The 22,628-nt window shown below is 36.8% G+C and overlaps 1 protein-coding gene across 9 annotated transcripts in view; it reads left to right on the top strand.

The window, feature by feature from the left end:
- Positions 1-22,628, top strand: part of TANC2 (tetratricopeptide repeat, ankyrin repeat and coiled-coil containing 2) — a 364,297-nt gene that overhangs the window by 114,294 nt on the left and 227,375 nt on the right. The gene's annotated exons all lie outside the window — the stretch shown is intronic.

Raw genomic sequence — 22,628 nt, 5'->3', positions numbered from 1 at the left:
CCAAAACTAGAATGAATGCCCCATGATTGCAGAGATTTTTGTTTGTTTTGTTCATTGCTGTATTTCCTGTGCCAAGAATAAGTACCTGATATATAGTAGTTACTAAATAAATACTGCTGAATGAATGAAATGATCTCTATGAGAACTGAGAACCCAAGCTGATGAATGTATTATAAAATCTCAGGCAGTCAATTAGTGTGTGTGATTTTTAGAGAATCTTTACTTATACATAAAATAAAGCTTAGAGTTACAAATTTATGGTGTTTTAATCTTATAAAAGTTCCTGATTTATTTCATAATCTTATTCCCTTTTTTCTCCAAGTTTGCTCTTCCCAAGTTTTAGAGTTGTGCTATTTTTATAAAATTGTTTGTTGCAGAATAAAAAGAAGAATAATATATGTAGGTTGATTTGCAGATTTTAACTTGTACTAGTATTTATTCATTTTTAATTAATACACATGGTATAAGTATGTCAAGAATTTGTCTAATTTTTTTCTTTTTTTCCCCCTTAAACATTTTTATATGAAAAAATAACTTGAAAAAATGAATTATAGTACATAAATATATCAAATCAACACATTGTACACCTTAAACTTTCATAATGTCATATGTCAATTGTATCTCAGTAAACCTGCAGGGAGGGGGAAGGAAAGAAAATGAGCTCATGTACAAAAGACCCTAAAAATAAAATTAGGAGAAATTAATTTTTAAAAGTATATTAATTTTTATTAAATATTATAATTTTTAATATCATAATTTGTATTAAATGTCACAGATATAGATGTGAGAGTTTATTCATTTACTTCTATCCCCTGAGCTTGTCAAAGTTTTTTTTCAAATCAGTGAGTGTAGTTGAATTCTAATAAAAACAGCTGAACTTAGTATGAACTTCATAACAACAAAATCAATGATCTCCATGTTCTTGAGCACAACTACCTGATCTCAGTTAAAAATGACCAGGAATGGCATCATCATCAGAGCTAACTAATAGTTAAATTGTGTTTCTTACCTTCTTGAAGATTTTGTTTGTATTATCTCTTTATTCAAAAGACGGAAATAAAAAATACAAAGCCATTTATAATGAGCTGAATGGGAGTCTGTATTATCTGTATTATCAGGGATGAAGAAATGGGATGAATACACACTTCTACTTTTGCTCCTTTCAGAAACCTGCTAAAAGATCAGTAAAGTGTGATTGGAGAAAAGCCAACATGGACACACTTTCAGAAACTGGAGAGTATGTGAATAATTAAAAACTGAACCCTAAATGCAATAACAGAGAAAGGCAAGAAAACAAACTGATTTACCCTCCAGAAAAAAAACTCAAGAATGGTAGCATGTGGAAATGGAGGCGAAAGGAAGATTAGTGGAAAGTCTGTTGAAGAAATACTTGATTCCTGAGACCTCTTCCACAAAATTAGCTAACCAGTCTGCCGGGCAAGTGCCCAGCTCCCCACTCCTAACCTTGGCAAAGCACAGAAGTTTATTTTTTTGGAATAAAATAGCAATTCTAGACTGGGAGACACCTAACAAACATAGTTGAAGGCAGTCCTGTACTGAAAATAGGACAGTGGGACTCCAGTTGTCTTTATCCTACTGGCTACCAGAGTGCTGGCAGTTAGGCCTTCATATTTCAGGCAGGAGGTTGGTGTAGTCTTTTCTGAAGAATCTGACTAAAAAGAAAGACACAAAATGTAGTCATCAGAGATTCCTTAAATAAACAGCCCAGCTAGATCATTCTATGTATCACAGCTCTCAATTAGCCTCTTAGTCCTCTTCTCTTGAATATTAGCAACTAACCAAGGGTTACTAGATATTTGAGGAAACCCTCTAAGGTATGAAATAGATTAAAATAAACAGAATAAAGCAACTTTGAGAGAACAAAGATTTTGCAGAGGAAAATAAAGGAACCATTATTGACATTCTTAGAGAAATAGAAGAAAATCATACAGTCTTTTAAGACAGTTTTTCTTTTTGTTGTGACTGCCTTGTACTCTTTCTTAGGAATCTGTAGGATATGATTCCTCAAAATAAGAAAGTCAGACAAATAAAAGGAAGATATAGGTTATAGGAAATAGGAAATTCAAAGGAGAAAGGTAAAGAAATCTTCAGGATGACAGTGAGAAGATAGGAAAAGAGGGCAACCAGCCTAGGTTAGAGTAGGTTAGAAGCCTCCAGAAGAGTTGTTTCATGAAAATGAGATTGATAGAAACCTGATGCATTTAATTATCTTCAGAAAATTTTTAAACAATTGGCGAAAGGCTTAGGGTTGAAAAGATGATAAATATATGAAATAAGTGAAAAAAGTTCTAAATTCAAGGGAAAACAGATAATGTGTAGGAATCGAGATTTTCTTCAGAATTAAGTCCTCAGTCCTTGGGGCAGGGTCTGGGGTAGCTGCTGTCCATGCTGGTCTTATCAGTTTATTCCAGTGTGGTATAAATATTTCCATTATTTGATTTGGGCCATTATAGTCAGGAAGGAGAGTTGTAAAGCCCAGTGAGCAAATGTGGTCTATGTGGCCTCTTTTTGTACAGTTGATAGATTTGATTTACTAAAACAAGTGGGATATTGACCTTTAGTTTTCTTGTCTTACAGTGCCTTTGTCTGATTTTGGTATCTGAGTAAGGCTGGCCTCTTAGAATAAGTTGAAACTTGAGAAAAATTTCCTCCTCTTCAATTTTCCTAGAACATTTTGTGTAGAACTGGTATTATTTCATCCTTAAATGTTTGATAGAATTTCTCAGAGAAGCATCTGGACCTGGAATTTTCTTTATGGGAAAGTTTTAAAATATAAATTAAATTTCTTTAATAAAATATGACTATTTGAATTTTCTATTTCTTCTTGAATAACCTTTTAAAATCTGTAGAATCTTTAGTGATGTCCACCTTTTTCATTCTTGATATTGGTAATTTGGGTATTCTTTGAGATTATCATTCTGGGAAGCGATACATAAATTTTACTGATCTCAAAGAATCAATTTCAGTTTTCATTTATTTTCTCTATTGCTTTCCTATTTTGTATTTCATTGATTTCTGCTTTGCTCTTTATTATTTCCTTTCTTCTTCCTGCTTTGGGTGTAATTTCTTTTTCTTTTTCTGATTTCCTAAGATAGAAGCTGAGGTCATTGGAATTTTCTTTTTAGTACAGGAATTTTTGTACTGTAAATTTCCCTCAATGTACTGCTTTAGCTGCATTTCACAGGATTTGATGAGTATGATTTCATTTAGTACAAAATACTGTCTGATTTTCCTTGTGTTGTCTTCTTTAACCCAGTATTATTTAGAAGTGTGTTATTATAGTTTCCAAATATTCAAGAATTTTCCATATATCTTTCTTCTATTGATTTCTAATTTAATTTCATTGTGATCAAAGAACACACTTTCTGTGAGTTGAATCACTTTTTATTAAAACTTGTTTTGTGTTCCAGGAAGTGATCTTATGTTCAGTATGCACTTGAAAAGAATGTGTATTATGCTCTTTTGGGGTAGAAGTTTCTATAAAATATCAATCTGGTCAAGCTGAATTGATAGTGTTGTTCATGTTTTCTATACCTTTGCTGATTTCCTGTCTGCTCATTCTCTCAATTATTAGGAAAGGAATATTGAAATCTCAAACTGTAAGTATAGATATATGTATTTCTCCTTTCTGTTCTATCCTATTCCTCATACCACTGTTCTTCTGGTCAAAAAGGATTCCCCTCCTTCAGAGATTTAAGTATCCATTCAGTGACAGCTGTCAATAGTGAAATAAGTTTGTCTAGGGGTCAGAGCTAGAAGAAAAAGGGAAAAAGGGAAAAAAGCCAAAGGATTTTCCCCACTCTCTCTGTCCTATATGGAGCCCTCCTCACCCCTTTCATTCATACTGTCTAACCAGGAAGAGAAGACTTGTCTTGGATCTTTCCTTTCATCCCTGCTGTGCTGTTCCAGGATTTGGATTTGGATTTCCTTTGAATTCAGGCTGGGAGTTTGGGGACATAAAATAACAAGAGGAAATGTGCCACCAAATTGGTTGTCCTTCAAACTCTGGTTTCCTTCCACAATTTGCCTGCTACTTTTTATTTTTCAGAGTCTTCAGATAGCTATTCTATCTTCTTTACAGGGATTTTAGTTAGATTCAGTTAAGGTGGAGTGTGCTTATTCCACCTTACCGCACAACTAGAGCTCTTCCATTTGATTATATTTTGTGTTTGCCTATCTGAAGGGGTAATACTCAAATTATTTAACGATTAACATGCCATAAACATCAACCAGAACAGATGGCAGTCTGTTCATAACATACACTAACTTTAAACAACTGATATGCCTATATAGGTACATAATGCCTGATAATCTGCCCTGCCTGATTGTGGATTCAGTTTCTATTTAATGTCTCTTCTCCAGTGATAATAACAGACATGTAATGTAAGGTGTCTGGTGAGCTATCTTATCCTTTAGGCATGATAAGCTCTCCTGTGTGTTAACTAACTAGCTTGGCCTCTGATCTGTCTCTCGGGTGCAATGGATTCTGACTCACACATACCACACTCACTGCTCTAGCTTAGGGGCAGAGACCTATGATGTCTTCTGCTTATCAAATGTGGGAGATGGTAGATGCCTGACTACTTGCAGTGAATCCGATCCTACTCCACTCATTCAGATTGCTGCCCCTGGGCACTTCCTGCTCCTTGCATCTCACACTTCTGTGCTTAAAACAGACTTGGAAACACTCATCTTTCACAGTTATCCTCCTACGCATGCTCTGGGCTATAATTTCCTCATTCCAATTGCATCTAGTTTGTGTCTTCCATGGATTTCTTAACATTTCTCCTCTATTATTGGCTTTTTAAAAATTTTATAATGCTTTAAGAATTTGTTCTTACAAATTCTGGGTGCCTGGGGGCGCCTGGGTGGCCCATTCAGTTAAGCATCCAACTTTGGCTCAGGTCATGATCTCACGGTTTGTGAGTTCGAGCCCTGTGTAAGGCTCTGTGCTATCAGTTCAGAGCCTGGAGCTTGCTTTGGATTCTGTGTCTCCCTCTCTCTCTGCCCCTCCCCCACTCATGCTTTGTCTCTCAGAAAAATGAATAAACGTTAAAAAAATAAAAAAAACAAATTCTGGGTCCCTGGGTAGCTCAGTCTGTTCAGCATATGACTCTTGATTTCAGCTCAGGTCATGATCCCAGGGTTGTGGGATCAAGCCCTGCAGTGGGCTCTGTGCCGAGCTTGGAACCTACTTAGGAATGACTCTCTCTGTCTCTCTCTCTCTCTCTGTCTCTCTCTCTCTCTCTCTGTCTCTCTCTCTCCCTCCCTCCCTCTTCCGCTTCTTCTGTCCCTCCCCCATTCACGTGTGTGTGTGTGTGTGTGTGCGTGCGCACCTGTGCGTGCACTTTCTCTCTCTAAAAAAAAAAAAAATTAAAATACTTTTTGACATTCCATACCACCTCAGTTATTGCCATTTTAGTCTGAACTACCATCATTTCTTTCCTTTAATAGTGTCTTATTTGCATTCTTGCCAATCTGTAGATCTGTAGTCTGTTGCCCATGTGATAGCTATAGTGCTCTTAATAAAACAAATCAAATCATATATTTCCCCAGACTTGAAATAAAATTCTTCAGTAGCTTTCTATCACATTCAGAATAAACTCCAGGCTTTATTATTCCCTATAGGGCCCTACTTGAATTGCCATTTTCCTAGTACTCTAACTCTGTGCTCTCCCTCTCCTTCCACAGTTTATTTTGCTTCCTCTTTGCTGACCTTTTTACTTAAATATGTTGAATATTTTCTATTTAGGCCTATACACTTGCTCTTTCTTGAATAAAAGGCTGTAGATTTCTCCTTAGGTCAAAGAGGTCTTCTGTGACCATCCTATGAAATATGTAGCCCTAACCTTCGTGGTATTTATCACTACCTGAAAATATTTATTTACTTGTTTTTTTGTTGTCTCAACTACCAGAAAATAGGGTTTATTTGAGCAGAGACTTTATCTTGTTCACCATTCTTGCCCTAGAACACTTGCATATATGAATTTGTCAGTATTTGTTGAGTAAAAGAATGAGCAAGTAGCACTTAGGGTGCTTGGGAAGGTATATGGATGTGCCTAGGCCACATAGTGATTCAGTGTTCACTTCTGTTACTTAACTAATAAAGTAAAGCAGTGTAAGAAATTTCTTAAGTGTGGCTGGTTTATCAGACTACCAACTACCTATTGATTAGTGAAATGAGGCCCTTGGAATTTGATTCTAAAACTGATTGTTCCAGTTAAGCTTCTAAGTTCAGGCCTTCTGAGGTTGGGTGGTTATTTTCTCCTTTCCAGTATAGCATATTGTATATAATCGGATTACATTATTTATTGTATTTAGTCTTTTTTTTTTAAGTTTATTTATTTTGAGAGAGAGAGGGAAAGCATGAGCAGGGAAGGAGCAGAAAGAGAGAATCCCAAGCAGGCTCCCTGCTGTCAGATTGGAGCCCACCTTAGGGCTCAATCTCACAAACTATGGGATCATGACCTGAGCGGAAATGACTAGTCGGACGCTTAGCCAACTGAGCCACCCATTTGCTCCTTACTTGTTGTATTTGGTCTTATTTGTCTGATGCATCCCTATTTTTCCTAGTAATTTAAGAGTTCACTAACAGTAGGATCTTTGCATCTAGCACAGTGCCAGTATCTTGTATTTAAGCCATTCAGTTGACCAAGGAACGTCATCAGTTCTATGAATTCCAGTTCTGTATTTCATGTGTTACTTCATCACAAGTAGTTTTGGTGTACTGGCTCTATTTTCTGCAGCAAATGATTTTTCATTAGAGGTCATCCATATATATAACAGAACTTATTTGGTTCTAAATATTAAATAAATGCATGAGTCAATGTGATATGGTTGAAACGCAATTTTTATTTACTTTTGCAAGGATGGTACTATGCAGGCATCAGGCTCTGATCACACAAAATGCGTGTTGATGTAATAATGCTCATGACCCGTTCATGCTGGAAGACTGGGAAACTGTACAGTGTTTGGTTTTGCTTGATTCCCATTATCTGTATCCAGTTTTATTTGATTAGTACATGCTGGTGCATTTATAGGAATAATGTACTCAATTGTCAAATGTGATGTCTTCTTTCCTTGCTAATATATAAAATATTTAGCATAAGTGAGATGTTCATGCTCTTGAAACATGCACAAGTTATTTTTCAGTCTGGTAAGTTACAGAGATTTCTTTATTAAGAAACCAACATTGGCTTTATTAAACCAACATTGTTTTATTACATAAAATGATAAGGAAAATTATTTCAGTATTTAGCGTGTCATTTTTGTGTCATTGTAAGAGTATATCTGGTATAGTAGCATTGCTAGAGAATAAGATTTTTTATTGTTTTAATAGTTTATCGTTGTGATAAAAATCATTTAGCTTTCAAAATAGATTGCTTTGAGAATAAAGAAAATAAAACTTTAATAATACCTATGCGCCAGGCTCTGGATGAGGTGCTCTCACATAATCTTCATTTAATTTGCAGAATAATGCCATGAAGTAGGTATTATTTTCCATAGGAAAATATTTCAGACATTGTGCTAATCTATATCAGAAGTTTCAATCCGCTTTGTTGGTAGCATGTACTTAGAACCTTTCTGTTCTGATATTTAAAATACAAATTTAGGGCACCCATGTGGCTCAATTGGTTAAGTAAGAGTCCCAGTCTTGATTTCAGCTCACGTCACAATCTCATGGTTCATGAGTTAGAGCCCGTGTTGGGCTGCACTCTGACAGGAGGGAACCTGCTTGGGATTCTCTCTCTCCCTCTCTCTCTCTGTACCTGCCCAACTTGCGCATGCACGTGATTTCTCTTTCCCAAAATAAACATTAAAAACAATAAAATACAAATTTGTTTGTTAGTGGGTGGATAAGATCCAGAAGAAAAAAATCTGACCTTAAATGATAAATCCCTCTGAAGTATCTTTATTTCTAGTCCTACATTTCTTCTGAGATTTAACTTAAAATACTGATTAATCTTTGTGTAATATTCTTTTCCATAAAATTAAACTTGAAATTGGCCCTTTTCCAACAATTTCTTACTATCTTGATGTTCTAGGGATAGTTCAGAATGTGTTTACATATTTTAGCCATGCTTTATATTTCTTAACTTGAGATATAATAATTTTACTAATTAAAACATTACTTTTTACCAACAAGGTAGATATTTTAAAAGAACACATTAAGGCTTCTTTAGCTTCCACTACCCTAAAGTAACCAATATTAACCATATTCAGTCTGTATCCTGCCATGCTTTTTCCCTGAGCTCATACTGGCATATGCAGGTAGGTGTGTGTGTGTGTGTGTGTGTGTGTGTGTGTGTGTGTGTGTGAGAGAGAGAGAGAGAGAGAGAGAGAGATATTAAATTTGAAGATTTTAAAAAATAAAATGCAATTTTAGTTCTGTTACTCCCAGTTAACAAGATAGCATGACCATCCCTCCAGTAACATATTTAATTTCTAACTTTTAAAAATCTGTATAATGGTTCACAGCATAAGTAATCTATAATTTATTTCACCATTTCCTCATATATATTGTTCAGATTTACAAACCGGTTCATATTCATTCATCTAGTAATATATCAAACTCTTGGCATATGCAACCCCAAACACGTTTTGTGTCAGAACATACTAAGTATTCTACTTTGCATTCTGATAATTGGCCTAGTTAACACTAGAAATCTTGTGGAAACCTCTCCCTGCTTATCCATATTTATGAAAGAAAAGGAATAAAAGAATGGCAACTAAAAAGGTTGGAAAAGGTATCTTTCCAAACATCTAGAAAGATTTTGAGTTAAAATATTCGTGGGGTGCCTGAGAAGCTCAGTCGGTTAAGAATTCAACTCTTGATTTCGGCCTCAGGTCATGATCTCATGGTTTCTTGAGTTCAAGCCCTGCATTGGGCTACCCAATGGCAGTGTGGAGCTTGCTTGGGATTTTCTCTCTGTCCCTCCCCACTCACACTCACTCGCTCTCTAAATAAATAAATAAACTTTGATATATATACATACATATACGTGTGTATGTATATACTTATCAGAGTTTTTCTGACAAATGAAAATCGTAAAACCTCTTTGAAAAACTTCATAACCTTTAATGAAGGACCATACAAAATTGGATAACAAAGGATGAAGAAGAAACCTGTTAGTAGAGCCTAGGATAAAGTTATTAGTGAGTACATTTTTTTTTTTGTTGTTTTATTTGAGGTACAGGTTGGATTTAGTCTTATTCCCAGTGAGAGATTAAAGAGATGGTTCCCACAAGGGGGCAGACTAAGACTACCTGAAAACCTTCATACTGTAAAGAATATTTTAAATTCATGGTTGATTTATTAAGAAGGAAGAGGAAATTACCTGGGGCTAGAAATGAGTAGAAAGATAACTGGCTGACCATCCCATGAATGGTGCCATATATTGGGGGCATCCACCTACCTCATCCCCAGTGTAAGCATGGACTGTTGGCATATTGGACACTCCGCTGTGGCTATGGGCAGATTGGCCTTGGTGAGTGGAAATCCATATTGCTGAGCCCATGATAAATTCCATCCCTGCTACCATGGCCACTTTGTTAATAAGCTGTTTGGACAAGGCTAGAGTGGCTGTGTAAAAAGACTGGCTGAGTCCTCCAAATAGGTCATGTGGTCTGCTATGTTGTTCAGCATCTTCTCTGCAATTTGCTCTTTGGTAAGCATTCACATAGGACATAAATTGCTTCTTTTTGGGGGCGCCTGAGTGGCTCATTCGGTTAAGTATCTGAGTTCAGCTCAGGTCATGATCTTATAGTTCGTGAGTTCAAGCCCTTGTGTCAGGCTCTGTGCTGACAGCTCAGAGCCTGGAGCCTGTTTCTGATTCTTTGTCTCCCTCTCTGTCTGCCCCTCCCCTGCTCATGCTCTGTCTCTGTCTCAAAAATAAATAAACATAAAAAAATTAAGAAGTCAATAAATTGCTTCATTTATTCTGTGCCCTTTCAAAAGAGGTCTGTTCATATGCCTCATCCCCAGATTTCCTTGTCACTAGTTTTCTAATTACTCCTTTCAAATCTCTGAATATCAATTAAACATTCTCCTTGAGTCAGCGTAGGATAGTTCCTCTGTCATCTTTATTCCTAGGCTAAGTGAACAACTAGGGACCCTGTTCAAATTTCTGCTACTGGAATGGTTTCCCTTCACCAACGTCCTTCAAGACTACCACAAATTGGGGGGTTATAGTGTTGTTATCTGCATGTTATCATGCAGGGCTATCAGTAAATATGCCTGATTTTTTTTTTCAGTGAGATGGTCATAGAGAATTTACTAGGTTAAGTAAAAAGAAGCTATAGCAAGAGTAGGAACTTTGGGCATCTGGGCTACTTGCTCATGCAAATTATTTGTGGTTTCAGGACCTGCTCAAGCCTAATCTTGTGTACATTTCTTCTTTTTGCTGCAGTGCTGCAGTACACACCCAATCATATTGATTTGTTGGTTCAGCAGTACTTAGTTCATGATGGGCTGCCAAGGTCATGAGCATTCATTCTAAGGTCCTATGGTAAGCCAAAAGCTAATTTTCAATAAAGGGTAGTATTTACATAGGATGGCATAGTTTTTGTTGTTGTTTGTTTGTTTTTACAAAGTACTAGAGATCTTCCCTGAATAGTTCTGCAATAACAATGTAAGAGCCCTATATACCATAGATACTTGAAGCAACGTTGGATCTGTTGGATTATATAACCCAAGAGGCGAAGTAGCCCATATTTGCACAGCCTCCTGTTGGTTTGGGTCTCTCTCACATCCAGCAGTGTTGGTAAATGGTTCACAGTAGCATAACCAAATGAAGTACAGATTGCTTGAAAAAATCAAGGAGGTATAGGCATTGTACCTCTTTCCCAGATGTAAGAGAGAGTAGATGCAACAACCTCTTCACCTTGGAAAGGATATTTTGGATTGCTCGAGACCAGAGGGTTCATAGAAATTTCAGTGTGGAATACCTCTGAATTTTTGTGGGATTTATTTCCCACTCTCTGGCATGCATGTTTTTATCACAGTATCTAGATCAGTTGCTGCTTCCTGTTCATACTTAATCATCATGAAATTACCAGTATAGTAGACCAGCAAAGGTGTCCCCTGAAATGGAGGGATACTTAAGATTATTATCTAGACTAGGAGAATTAATAGGAGGTTGGAGAGTGAAAATATATAGCTGACTCTAACACCTGAATGCGTACTGTTGCTGATTATCTCATTCTCTGGTCAAGAACTGCAAACCAGATATCAGGGATATATTGATTTGCTTTAGCAACAAAACCACATCTAGAATAGTAGTAGCATTGGGAGTCACAACCTGAGTAAGTTATAGAAATACACTGGTATTCTCCAAGATTTGTCTGTCTTCTGCACAGACCATATAGGTAGGTTGAATGGGGATGTAGGAAGAGTCATCACCCTTGAATCTTTCCAGTGTTTAGTGATTGGATCACTTTTACCATATATTCTAGAGATGGATTAAACTTATTTCTGGATATAGGTCTAGTACTTCACTATCCAGTACAGTAGTCATTGGCCACATGTGCCTATTGAATACTGGAAGTGTGGCTGGTTTGAAGGGAGATGTGTTGAATGTGTAAAATATATACCAGATTTGAGACTATCTTTCTGTTCATTTCAAGAATGTTTGCCTTTACTTATTGAAGCATTGTTGTAGTAGTTGCATAAGGTCTTTAATTCTAACATCTGTGTTTTTTAATTCTAACATCTGTGTAATATCAGGAATGCTTTTGTTTATGAACTTTTTTTTCCTCATGTTGAGATTTTCCTGTTTCTTCATATGACATATAATTTGGATTATATTCTGAACATTTTGAATATTATATATGATACCATGGGTTTTATTTAAATCCTAAGGAGAATGTTGATTTTTTGTGTGTGGTCAATGGCCAGATGGCCAGGAAATATTCAGGACACAGGTTCCTACCTGCCCCATTGTCAGTTTGGTTTTCTAAGCATTTGCAGTGCTATTTAGATAGGTCCCATGTATGTGACCCAGTGTCCATTCTGGGATCATTGTAGTGGTACATCTTGTTGCTCTGTCCTCAAAGCCTATGGTATGCCTTTTAGGGTCAGATCCATGCACACAGAGCTCTGAGTCCAGAAGTTCATACACAACTCGATGGGATTATTTTCTTGATATCCCTTCTCACCCCAGTCTTACAATTTCCAGCTCCCTCCTTTCCCAGCACTCTTGCTAAGAAACAGACTCAATTTTTTCCATTGTGTTGTTAGATTGCTGTAACTGTTTATATCTAAATCAAGTGATAAAAGGACAGAGGGAGAGCAGGAAAGCAGGGATGATTTACCCTTTGGGGTAAATTATACTCTTGGGATCACAATTCTTGGGGTCAAAGAAAAGGGTTCCATTTTCCCAGGGTTTTAGGTACCTGCCCACTCACTACTACCATCTCTGTGCTGCTTCTGACATAGAATTGCCGGGACACTGGGATAGAAGATAAGGGGGAAAAGGGATTTCCCTGGTTTCTGAGACCAATAAAGGCCCTCTTTCCTGCTCCTCACCAACAAGGGAGGGATTTTCTTGGAGCTTTTTCTTACCTGGTATATATACACTTCTGAGTTTTGAGTGTCCAGGTCAGGCAGTACCTGAGGAAAAAAAAAACATGGTAAACTCATCACCACTTCAATGAAAGTTCATACTTGGTACTCCTTTCCCAATCTGCCAGGTACTGTTAATTTTCGGAGTCCTCAGATAGCTTTATGTTTGTTTTTTATGTTTGTGCATTTAAAATCTCTAAAACTAAATTTTATGTTTTAGAGTAGTTTTAGGTTCACACCAAAACTGAGTAGAAAGTACATAGTTCCCAGATGCCTCTTGGACCTACATATACATAGCCTTGTCCATTATCAACATCCCTCACCAGACTGGTACATTTGTTTTAAAAGACAAACCTACCTTGATATATCATTATCACCTAAAGTCCATAGTTTACAGTAGGGTTTACTCTTGATGTTGTACATTCAATGGGTTTTGACATTTTTTTTTTTAATTTTTTTTTTCAACGTTTTTTATTTATTTTTGGGACAGAGAGAGACAGAGCATGAACGGGGTAGGGGCAGAGAGAGAGGGAGACACAGAATCGGAAACAGGCTCCAGGCTCCGAGCCATCAGCCCAGAGCCTGACGCGGGGCTCGAACTCACGGACCGCGAGATCGTGACCTGGCTGAAGTCGGACGCTTAACCGACTGCGCCACCCAGGCGCCCCTGGTTTTGACATTTCTATAACATGTGTCCACCATTGTAGTATTATAGTTTCACTGCCCTAAAAATCCCCTATGCTCCGGCTGTTCATCCCTCCCTCCCCCTAATCCCTGGAAACCACTAATCTTTTTAGCATTTCTATACTTTTGCCTTTTCCTGAGTGGAAAAGTCAGAATCATATAGTATGTACCCTTTTCCAGTTAGCTTCTTTCACTTAGTAGTGTGCATTCAAGGTGCCCCAGTATCTTCTCATGACTTGATAGCTCATTTCTTCTTGGTACTGAATGATATTCTATTGCCTGGATCTACCACAGTTTATTTATCCATTCATAAACTGAAGGATGTCTTGGTTGTTTCCAAGTTTTGACAATTATGAATAAAGCTGCTATAAACATCCATGTACAGGTTTTTGTGACAATATATATTTGACTCATTTTGGTATGTACCAAGGAGCACAATTGCTGAATCAGAAGATTCGTGTATGTTTAGTTTTGTAAGAAACTGCCACACTGTCTTCCAAAGTGGCTCTCCCATTTTGCATTCTCACCAGCAGTGAATGAGAGTTTCTGTTGCTCCACATCCATGTCAGCATTTGGTGTTGTCAGTGTTTTGGATTTTGGCCATTTTAATAGGTGTGTGGTGGTTTAATTTGTAATTCTTTAATGACATATAATGTTGAACATCTTTTCATGTTTCTTTGCCAGATATTCTTCATCTATTCTTCAGTGAGATGCCTGTTCAGATCTTTTTTTTTTTTTTTTAACTGTGGTTTCCATATTCTTGTTTTTGAGCTTCTATATTTTAGATAAAGGTCCTGTATTACATTTGTCTTTTGCAGAATCAGGTGCTCAACTGCCTGAGCCACCCTGGTGCCCCACCAGAGCCAAAGTGTTAAATTTTAACGAGTCTAGCTTATTATGTCTTTTATGGATCATGCCTTTGGGGCTGTATCTAAAAAGTCACTGCCATACCCAGGGTCATCTAGATTTTCTCCTGTGTTATCCTCTAGGAGTTTTATAGTTTTGCATTTATATTTAGGTATATATTTAGGTATATAATCTATTTTGAGTTAATTTTTTGTGAAGGGTGTAAGTTCTCTGTCTAGGTTCATTTTTTTGAATGTGGATGTCCAGTCCTCCTAGTACCATTTGTTGAAAATACTATCTTTTCTCCAGTACTGCCTTTACTCCTTTGTCAATGATCAGTTGACTATAGTTATGTGAGTCTGTTTCTGGATTCTCCATTTTCTTACATTGATCTAATTGTTCTTTCACCACTACGACACTGCCTTGATTCCTAATAGCTTTACAGGAAATTTTGAAGTTCAGTGTCTGTTCCCTGGCTTTGTTCTTCTCCTTCAAATATTGAGTTGACTTTTTGGGTCTTTTGCCATTCCAAATAAACTTTAGCTGCAGTTTGTCAATATCAGCAAAGTAACTTCCTGGGATTTTATTGGGATGACATTGATTCTGTCAGATCAATTTGGGAAAAACTGACATTTTGGCAATATTGATTCTTCCTATCCATGAACATGGAATATCTTTCCATCTATTTAGATCTTTGATTACTTTCATCAGAGTCTTGTAGTTTCCCTTATATAGTTCTTGTACATATGTTGTTAGAGTTATATCTAAGTATTTCATTTTTAAAATTCATAGTCTGATCATTCCAACATCCCTGCCATACCTGTGTCTGGTTCTGATGCATGTTCTGTCTCTTCAAATTGTATGTTTTTGCCTTTTAGTATGCCTTATAAGTTTCTGCTGAAAAGTAGGCACGACATACTGCATAAAATAAACTGTGGTAAATAGTAATGTAATTGTAAGGTGTCAGGGAGGGGAAGGTGCTCTGTAGACATAGAATTAGGTCAATAAGCCTGTGTGCCCATATACCCTGAACTTCACCAGTGCTTCTCAGTTGTTGTTTTTCCCCCTCCCTGTTAGGAAGCTGGAAATGAGCTCTCTGCATTCTTTCAAGGGTTTAAACTTGGCATTCAATGGGAGAGTAAAGGTGGAATATGCTTATTCCATCTTTCCTGGAACTGGAACCTAATCATGTTTTTCAAATATGTAATCATACTGATACTTGTAAAACACTCATATGATTTATTTCCTTGCATTCTCTTATGTAGAACAAGAGAAAATTTTGGGCTGAAGGCTTTCCTACATGGTATATATTCATGGATTTCTTTCCAGTATGAATTATGTCTTTAAAGGCAGGAGGGATCATTGAAGCCTTTCCCACATTCATTATATATATAAGCCTTCTCTTCTGTAAGTGTGTTCACATTTTTCCCATGGGATGAGTGACTTCTGAAAACATTTTCACAGTCATTGCATTCGTTGACTTTCTTCCCAGGATGTATTTATATGTGTTGGGTAAGTTTAAAGTTTCTGTAGAAAGCTTTCCTGAATTCATCACAGTCATTGTGTTTCTTCCCTGGGTGTGTTCACATAGGCATTGTGAGCTTACTGTTTCTACTGAAAGCTTTTTCTCAGTCGTTTGTGCTTATAGAGTTTCTCCCCAGTGTGGATGCTTTGGTAAGAAGTCAAATGAGTGATCCTGTTGAAGGCTTTCTCATAGTCTTTGTGTTCATGGAGTTTCTGCCCAATGTGTATTCTCTTGTGCATCATAAGTCTCGAGATGTTTCTGAAGAATTTTCCACACTGTTTACATTAATAAAGTTTGTCTCCAGTAAAATCTCATGTATATTTGGGGGATGACTACACACTGGACGCTTTCCTGCTCTGAAATTATTTGAAGGGTTTCTCTTCATTTTAATTCCCCCATGTCTCTGAAGAGTATAATGGTTACTGAAGGCTTTCTTAGAATTCTTACATTTGTGATTTGTTTCTCCTTTATGATTTCTCCTGCAAAATAAGATTAGTGCTCCTTCTGAAGTCTTTTCCACGTAGATTACATTCATACAGTTTATCTCATTAAGATTCCCTTTTATTTGCATCTCATTTATGCAGACAGTGTAGTGAAAAGCTGAAAGCGTTCCCTCTCTGGTATCTCCTATCACTTCTTTTCTTCAACTGTGCCTAGAGATCCTAGCCAGTGCATTAAAGCCTCTGTAAGGAGAGATGTTCTTTCTGTACTAAGATCAGGATGGTAAGAAAACACTGAAAAAAGACCATAGGGCAGAGCATTCCAGGCAGATGGAAAGTCCAGAGCCACACCCCCAAAGAAGATTGGGGGCCTGAGTCAGCTCTGCCACCTCTGCCCAACCAAGGGCTACCCCAGTATCCAAGTCTCAATTATGCCAAGGGGCAGGAGCAATAAATAAACCAGAGAACGTTTCTACTGTTATGAGCTTTCATTGTAGAGAAGCGAGACAAATAAAAGAACAAATAAAAGTAATTTCAGGTTGTGATAAGTGCCATCAAGAAAATAAAATAGGATTGGGTGACAGAGAATGAGAAGTGGGGAAAAGAGTGAATGGCAACTTTAGGTTAGTCCTGGTAGGCCTCTCTGAGGAGGAAACATTTGAGCCAGAACCTTTTAAGACAGAGGAAAGCCAGCTTTGCAGGGGTACCTGGACTAAGCATTTTAGGCAGAAGAAGGCAAAAGCTTGAAGTTGAGAATAAATTTGGCCAGATCAAGGACCTGGAAGAAAGGCAGATGTGATGGAAGCATTTTGAATTGAGGGGAAAAGTGAAAAATGATGGCATCAGAGAATTAAGTAGGTGGGGCCAGGTTGTAGGAGGCCTTAAAGAATATGGTAAGGATTTTCAGTTCTAATTGTCTTCTGGTACTGACTGACTATGTGATCCTGTATTAGCTATTAAACTTCCTCTGCCTTGTTTGTGATTAATACAGGAACTTGTGAGAATGTTGCAGACTCAGAGTGATAAAAATCTTGCTTTAAACCTTGCCACGGTTTAAATTATTAGGAAAAATTTAGGCCAAATCCCTTTGCTTTAGAAATATATGAAAGCACTTTGACAAATTATGCATTAAGTATGTCATGTTTCACATGCCTACACTTGTTGTAGGGGCCAGTTTATCACCTATGCTCTTATTTTTTCTATATACTTAAAAAAATAGTCTTTAGTGGCACGCCTGGGTGACTCAGTTGGTTGAGCATCCAACTTTGGCTTAGGTCATGATCTCACAGTTCATGAGTTTGAGGCCCGTATTGGACACTGTGCTGACAGCTCGGAGCCTGGAGCCTGCTTCCGATTGTTTGTCTCCCTCTCTCTCTGCCCCTCTCCCACTTGCACTCTGTCTCTCTTTCTCTCAAAAATAAACAAACATTAAAAAAAAATGTTTTTAAGATAGTCCTTAGTGAAATAAAATATGCAATCAGAAAAGTTTACAAATCGTAACTATACAGTCAATATATTATCACAAAGTATTGTAGGGTTTTTTAAAGTCAGCTTATTGAAGTATAATTTATATATGGTAAAATTTATGCCTCTTAAATATATAGTACCAAGAAATTTTGCAACCATATATGGTCATGTAACTATCACTAAGATCAAATATAGATCATTTCCATCATTATGTAAAAGTTTCAACATACCCTTTTATAATCGGTCAGTCCCTTTCCCCCACCCCAATCCCTGCCAACTCTTTGATCTGTATTCTGTTACTACAGTATACTTAATTCTATAGATGAAACCATATAGTATGTAGCCTTTTGACTGTGGCTTCTTATGCTTTAATGCATTTGAGTTTCATCTATTTTTTTTTTGTATTTTTGTATATGTGAGTAGTTTATTCTGTTTTATTGCTGAGTAATGTTCCATTATATGTATATCCTACAATTTTGTTGATCTATTCACCAGTTGATGGACATTTGGATAGTTTCCCATTTTTGGGGGTTATGAATAAATCTAATTGTGTGTTTGTGGTGAGGGTGGTGGGGGGTCAATGTGTCTTCATTTCTTCTGGGTAGATTTCTAGGTATTGGATTCCTGAGTTGTATGTTAAGTTTATATTTAAACTACCAAATTTATATTTAAACTACCAACAACCTAGTGTTATATACCATTTTGTATTCTCACTAGCGGTATATAAGATTTTGAGTTCGTTCTTCCCAGCACTTGGTTTGTCAGCATTTTGTTTTTTAATTTTAGTCATTTCATGAGGTGTGTAGTGACATCCCCTGATTTGCATTTCCCTGGTGATCAGTGACGTTGAGCATCTTTTCATGTGTGTGTCAGACATCTATATCTCTTAATGAAGTGTCTGTTTAGATCTTTTGCCAATTTTTTTTGATTTGGAGTTGTTTCTTGTTATTGAGTTAAAAGACTTCTACCTATATTCCAAAACCAGTCCTTCATCATATATGTGTTTTGCAAATGTATTCTCTCAGTTGGTACTGGGTTTTTAATTTTCTAAATGCCTTTTGAAGAGTAGATATTTTAAATATTTATGAGTTCCAACTTACCACTTTTTATAGTTCATCTTTTTGGGGTCCATTGTAATAAATCTTTGCCTGACACAAGTTCACCAGGTTTTCTTCTAAAAGTTTTATAGTTTTGGGTTTTACATTAAGGTCTATGATTCATTTCAACTTGATTTTTGTATGTGGTGAAAGTTTAGGTCAAAATTTGTTTTTGCATATGAATATCCACTTGTTCTAAAACTATTTGTTGAAAAGATTATCCTTTAAACACTGGATTGCCTGTACACCTTTGTCAAAAATTTGACTAGGGGTGCCTGAGTGGCTCAGTTGGTTAAGCATCTGAGTCTTGATTTTGGCTCAGGTCATGATCTCATTGTCGTAAGACTGAGGGTGGCATTGGGCTCTGCACTGACAGTGCAGAGCCTACTTAGGATTCTCTCTTTCAAGATAAATAAATAAACATTAAAAAAATTACTTGACTATATCTGTGTGAGTCTTTTTTGGGACTCTGTAGTCTGTACTGTTGATTTTGTGTACATTCTTTGGCCAGTACCACATACTCACTGGATTACTGTCACTTTACAGTTAGTCTTGAAATTAGGGACTGCAAGACTTCAGAGTTTGCTTTTCTCTACTCAAAATTGTTTTGTCTGTCTTTTTTATTTTTTAATTTTTACATATAAAGTTTAAAATCAGGGGTGCCTGGCTAGCTCAGGCTAGTAGAGCAGGTGACCGTTGATCTTGGGGTTGTGAGCTTGAGGATCCTGTTGGGTGTAGACATTACTTAAAAATAAAATCTTTAAACAAATAAATAAAGTTAAAAATAAATAAAATCAGCTTGTTGATTTCTACTAAAATACCACTTGCTGGATTTTCATTGAAATTGTTTTATTTTTTTATTATTTTTTTAATATGCAATTTATTGTCAAATTGGTTTCCATACAACACCCAGTGCTCATCCCAACAGGTGCCCTCCTCAATGCCCATCACCCACTTTCCCCTCCCTTCCACCCCCCATCAACCCTCAGTTTATTCTCAGTTTTTAAGAGTCTCTTATGGTTTGGCTCCCTCCCTCTCTAACTTTTTTTTTCTCTTCCCCTCCCCATGGTCTTCTGTTAAGTTTCTCAGGATCCAGGTAAGAGTGAAAACATAGTATCTGTCTTTCTCTGTATGACTTATTTCACTTAGCATAACACTCTCCAGTTCCATCCACATTGCTACAAAAGGCCATATTTCATTCTTTCTCACTTTGAGGAGAATTGACATAATGATGGGAACCTTCAGATCCATGAACACATTATATCTCTCCATTTAGATCTTTGATTTTTTCATCAGTGTTTTATAGTTTTTAGCATACAAATATTATTATATTATTTTGTTAGATTTATTCCTGATTAACTTCATGGGTTTTTTTTTGAATGTTTATTTATTTTTGAGACAGAGACAGAGACAGAGTGCAATTGGAAGAGGGAAACACAGATTTGCAAGCAGGCTTGAGGCTGGCTCTGAGCTGTCAGCACAGAGCCTGATGCGGGGCTCGAATTCACAAACCGTGAGATCATGACCTGAGCTGAAATTGGACCCTTAACCAACTGAGCCACCCAGGCGCCCCTCTTTTTTAATTATTAAAATTTTTTATGTTTGTTTATTTTTGAGAGAGAGAGTACGGGTGGGGGAGGGGCAGAGAGAGGGAGACACAGAATCTGAAACAGACTTCAGGCTCTGAGCTGTCAGCACAGTGCCCGATGTGCAGCTTGAACTCAGGAACAGCAAGATCATGACCTGAACCAAAGTCAGATGCTCAACTGACTGAGCCACCCAGGCACCCCTAATTTCATGTTTCTAATGGTGCTATTTGGGTGGTATGGTTTTTAAAATGTTTATTTTCCAAGTTCTTGTTGCTAGTATGTACAAAGACACTTGATTTTTGTATATATTGACTCTTTAATCTTTGAGTTTGCCTAAACCCACTTGTTTTATTCTAGAAGCTTTTGGTGTCTGACTACATGATCCTGTACTAGTTATTATACTTCTTTATGCCTATTTCCTGCCTAATAATATGGATCTGTTGTGAAAATATTGCCAAGTTACAGAATGATAAAAGCCTTGAGTTAAAAGGATGTTTGGAGTAATTTAGGCAAACACCTATGTTCTTGAAATACGTACAAGCCCTTTGACTTTAAGGGCTAGTTTATTACCATGCTATGTTTTGTTTTGTTTTTCTGTGTACTTTTTAAAAACAAACCTTTAAACTTCTTTTTTTTTAAGTTTATTTATTTAGTTTGAGAGAGAATGAGAATGGGAGGGGCAGAGAGAGAGGGAGAGAGAGAATCCCAAGGCTGTTAGCACAGAGCCTGACGCGGAGCTTGATCTCACAAACCATGAGATCAACCTGAGCCAAAATGAAGAGTCAGACACTTAATCAAGTGAGCCACCCAAGTGCCCCTAAAAATAAATTTTTACTGAAATATAATATGTAAACTGAAAAATTCACAAATCGTGTGTATAGTTCAATGAAGTATCATGCTGGAGGTTTTTGATATGTATGTTTTATTTGTGGTTATTCATGTAACTTGAAAAATTAGAAGGCTGTTCTCTAGAATAAGTATTGGCCTAGGCTAAAGAATTTATTAACTTGAACTTTAATATCTAATAATCATCTGTATTAAATATAAGACTTAGTGATGATTGAAATTTTTATTAAGTTATAATTACTTCTAACATTTCCTTAGTATCCATATACTTGATATTCTAGTGCTTTTTTAGTTCAGCTTTTGAATATTTAATCACCAGGTGTCTAGCATAACTGAATTTTTTCTGTCAAATTAGCAGTTTATTTTATTCTGCCACAGTTCTATCACATTATTTCAGTAACTTTATTTGGTTGATTGAAGCAGGAAAAGTGGTAGGAAAAAGAAAGGTAGAAAATGAAGATGAGTATTTGGAATACTACCAGTAAATGTCATTGGTAAACAGGATTCCCAATTTCACTTCCTACCTGTTATAAAATTCATTCCTTTTGGGGCGCCTGGGTGACTTGGTCGGTTAAGCATCCGACTTCGGCTCAGGTCATGATCTCACGGTCCGTGAGTTCGAGCCCTGCGTCGGGCTCTGTGCTGACAGCTCAGAGCCTGGAGCCTGCTTCCAATTCTGTGTCTCCCTCTCTCTCTGCCCCTCCCCTGTTCATGCTCTGTCTCTCTCTGTCTCAAAAATAAATAAACATTAAAAAAAATTTTTTTTTAAATTCATTCCATTTGCTATGCAACTTTTCAGTTCCCGTTGAACTAGGGCTGAGTGGAATGTCAGTGAATAGGGATCTTAAATATGCTCCTTTGGTTTGACTTGGCCTCCTTCACTCTTGTGATTTATCATGAGATGAGCAGCCTCACATATTCACTGCCTCTTCAATGACTAGGCCCAGTATTGAAGACCCATCAGAGTAGTTCTGAACCTGATAGCCCAACCGCAATCAGCTGACCCCCATTGAATCTGCAGATTCATGAGAAAAGTAAATGTTGTAGACTATTGAGATTTTAAGGTTGGTAGTTACCCAAGAAAAACTGACTAATACAGTCAAATTCTGTGAATGCTTACCAGTACTTTTCTTTACTTGAAACATATATTTTTAGTTTTTTCTCTATAGCTACAATGTGTTCAAGCACAATTTATAGGACAGAGAAGATGGAGGAAAATATTTTTAAGCAGAAAAGTAAACTAGGACATCCAGACCGGACTAATTGAAGTATTATTCCTTAAGGAGTATTATTAGATTCTAAAATTATCAGCCAAGTTTTAATATTGGAACATTTCAAGTGAAGAAGGATGCTTCATTAAATCAAATACATTCTTCTAGATATATTGCTTTCAAAAATATCTAATGATGATTTTTCTCAACAAAAGGATTCCTCAATTAGGGAATTACATTAATGGCATGACTCTTTGTAAACCTATAAAATACTGTAATTCCATATAAACGATTCTCAAGCCTACTCACAAACGCCCGAAGATTAAAAATCTATGAAAGA

This window comes from Neofelis nebulosa, chromosome 16, assembly GCF_028018385.1.
Source record: "Neofelis nebulosa isolate mNeoNeb1 chromosome 16, mNeoNeb1.pri, whole genome shotgun sequence".
Taxonomy (NCBI): Eukaryota; Metazoa; Chordata; class Mammalia; order Carnivora; family Felidae; genus Neofelis; species Neofelis nebulosa.
This window is presented reverse-complemented; position numbering and strand designations above follow the sequence as displayed.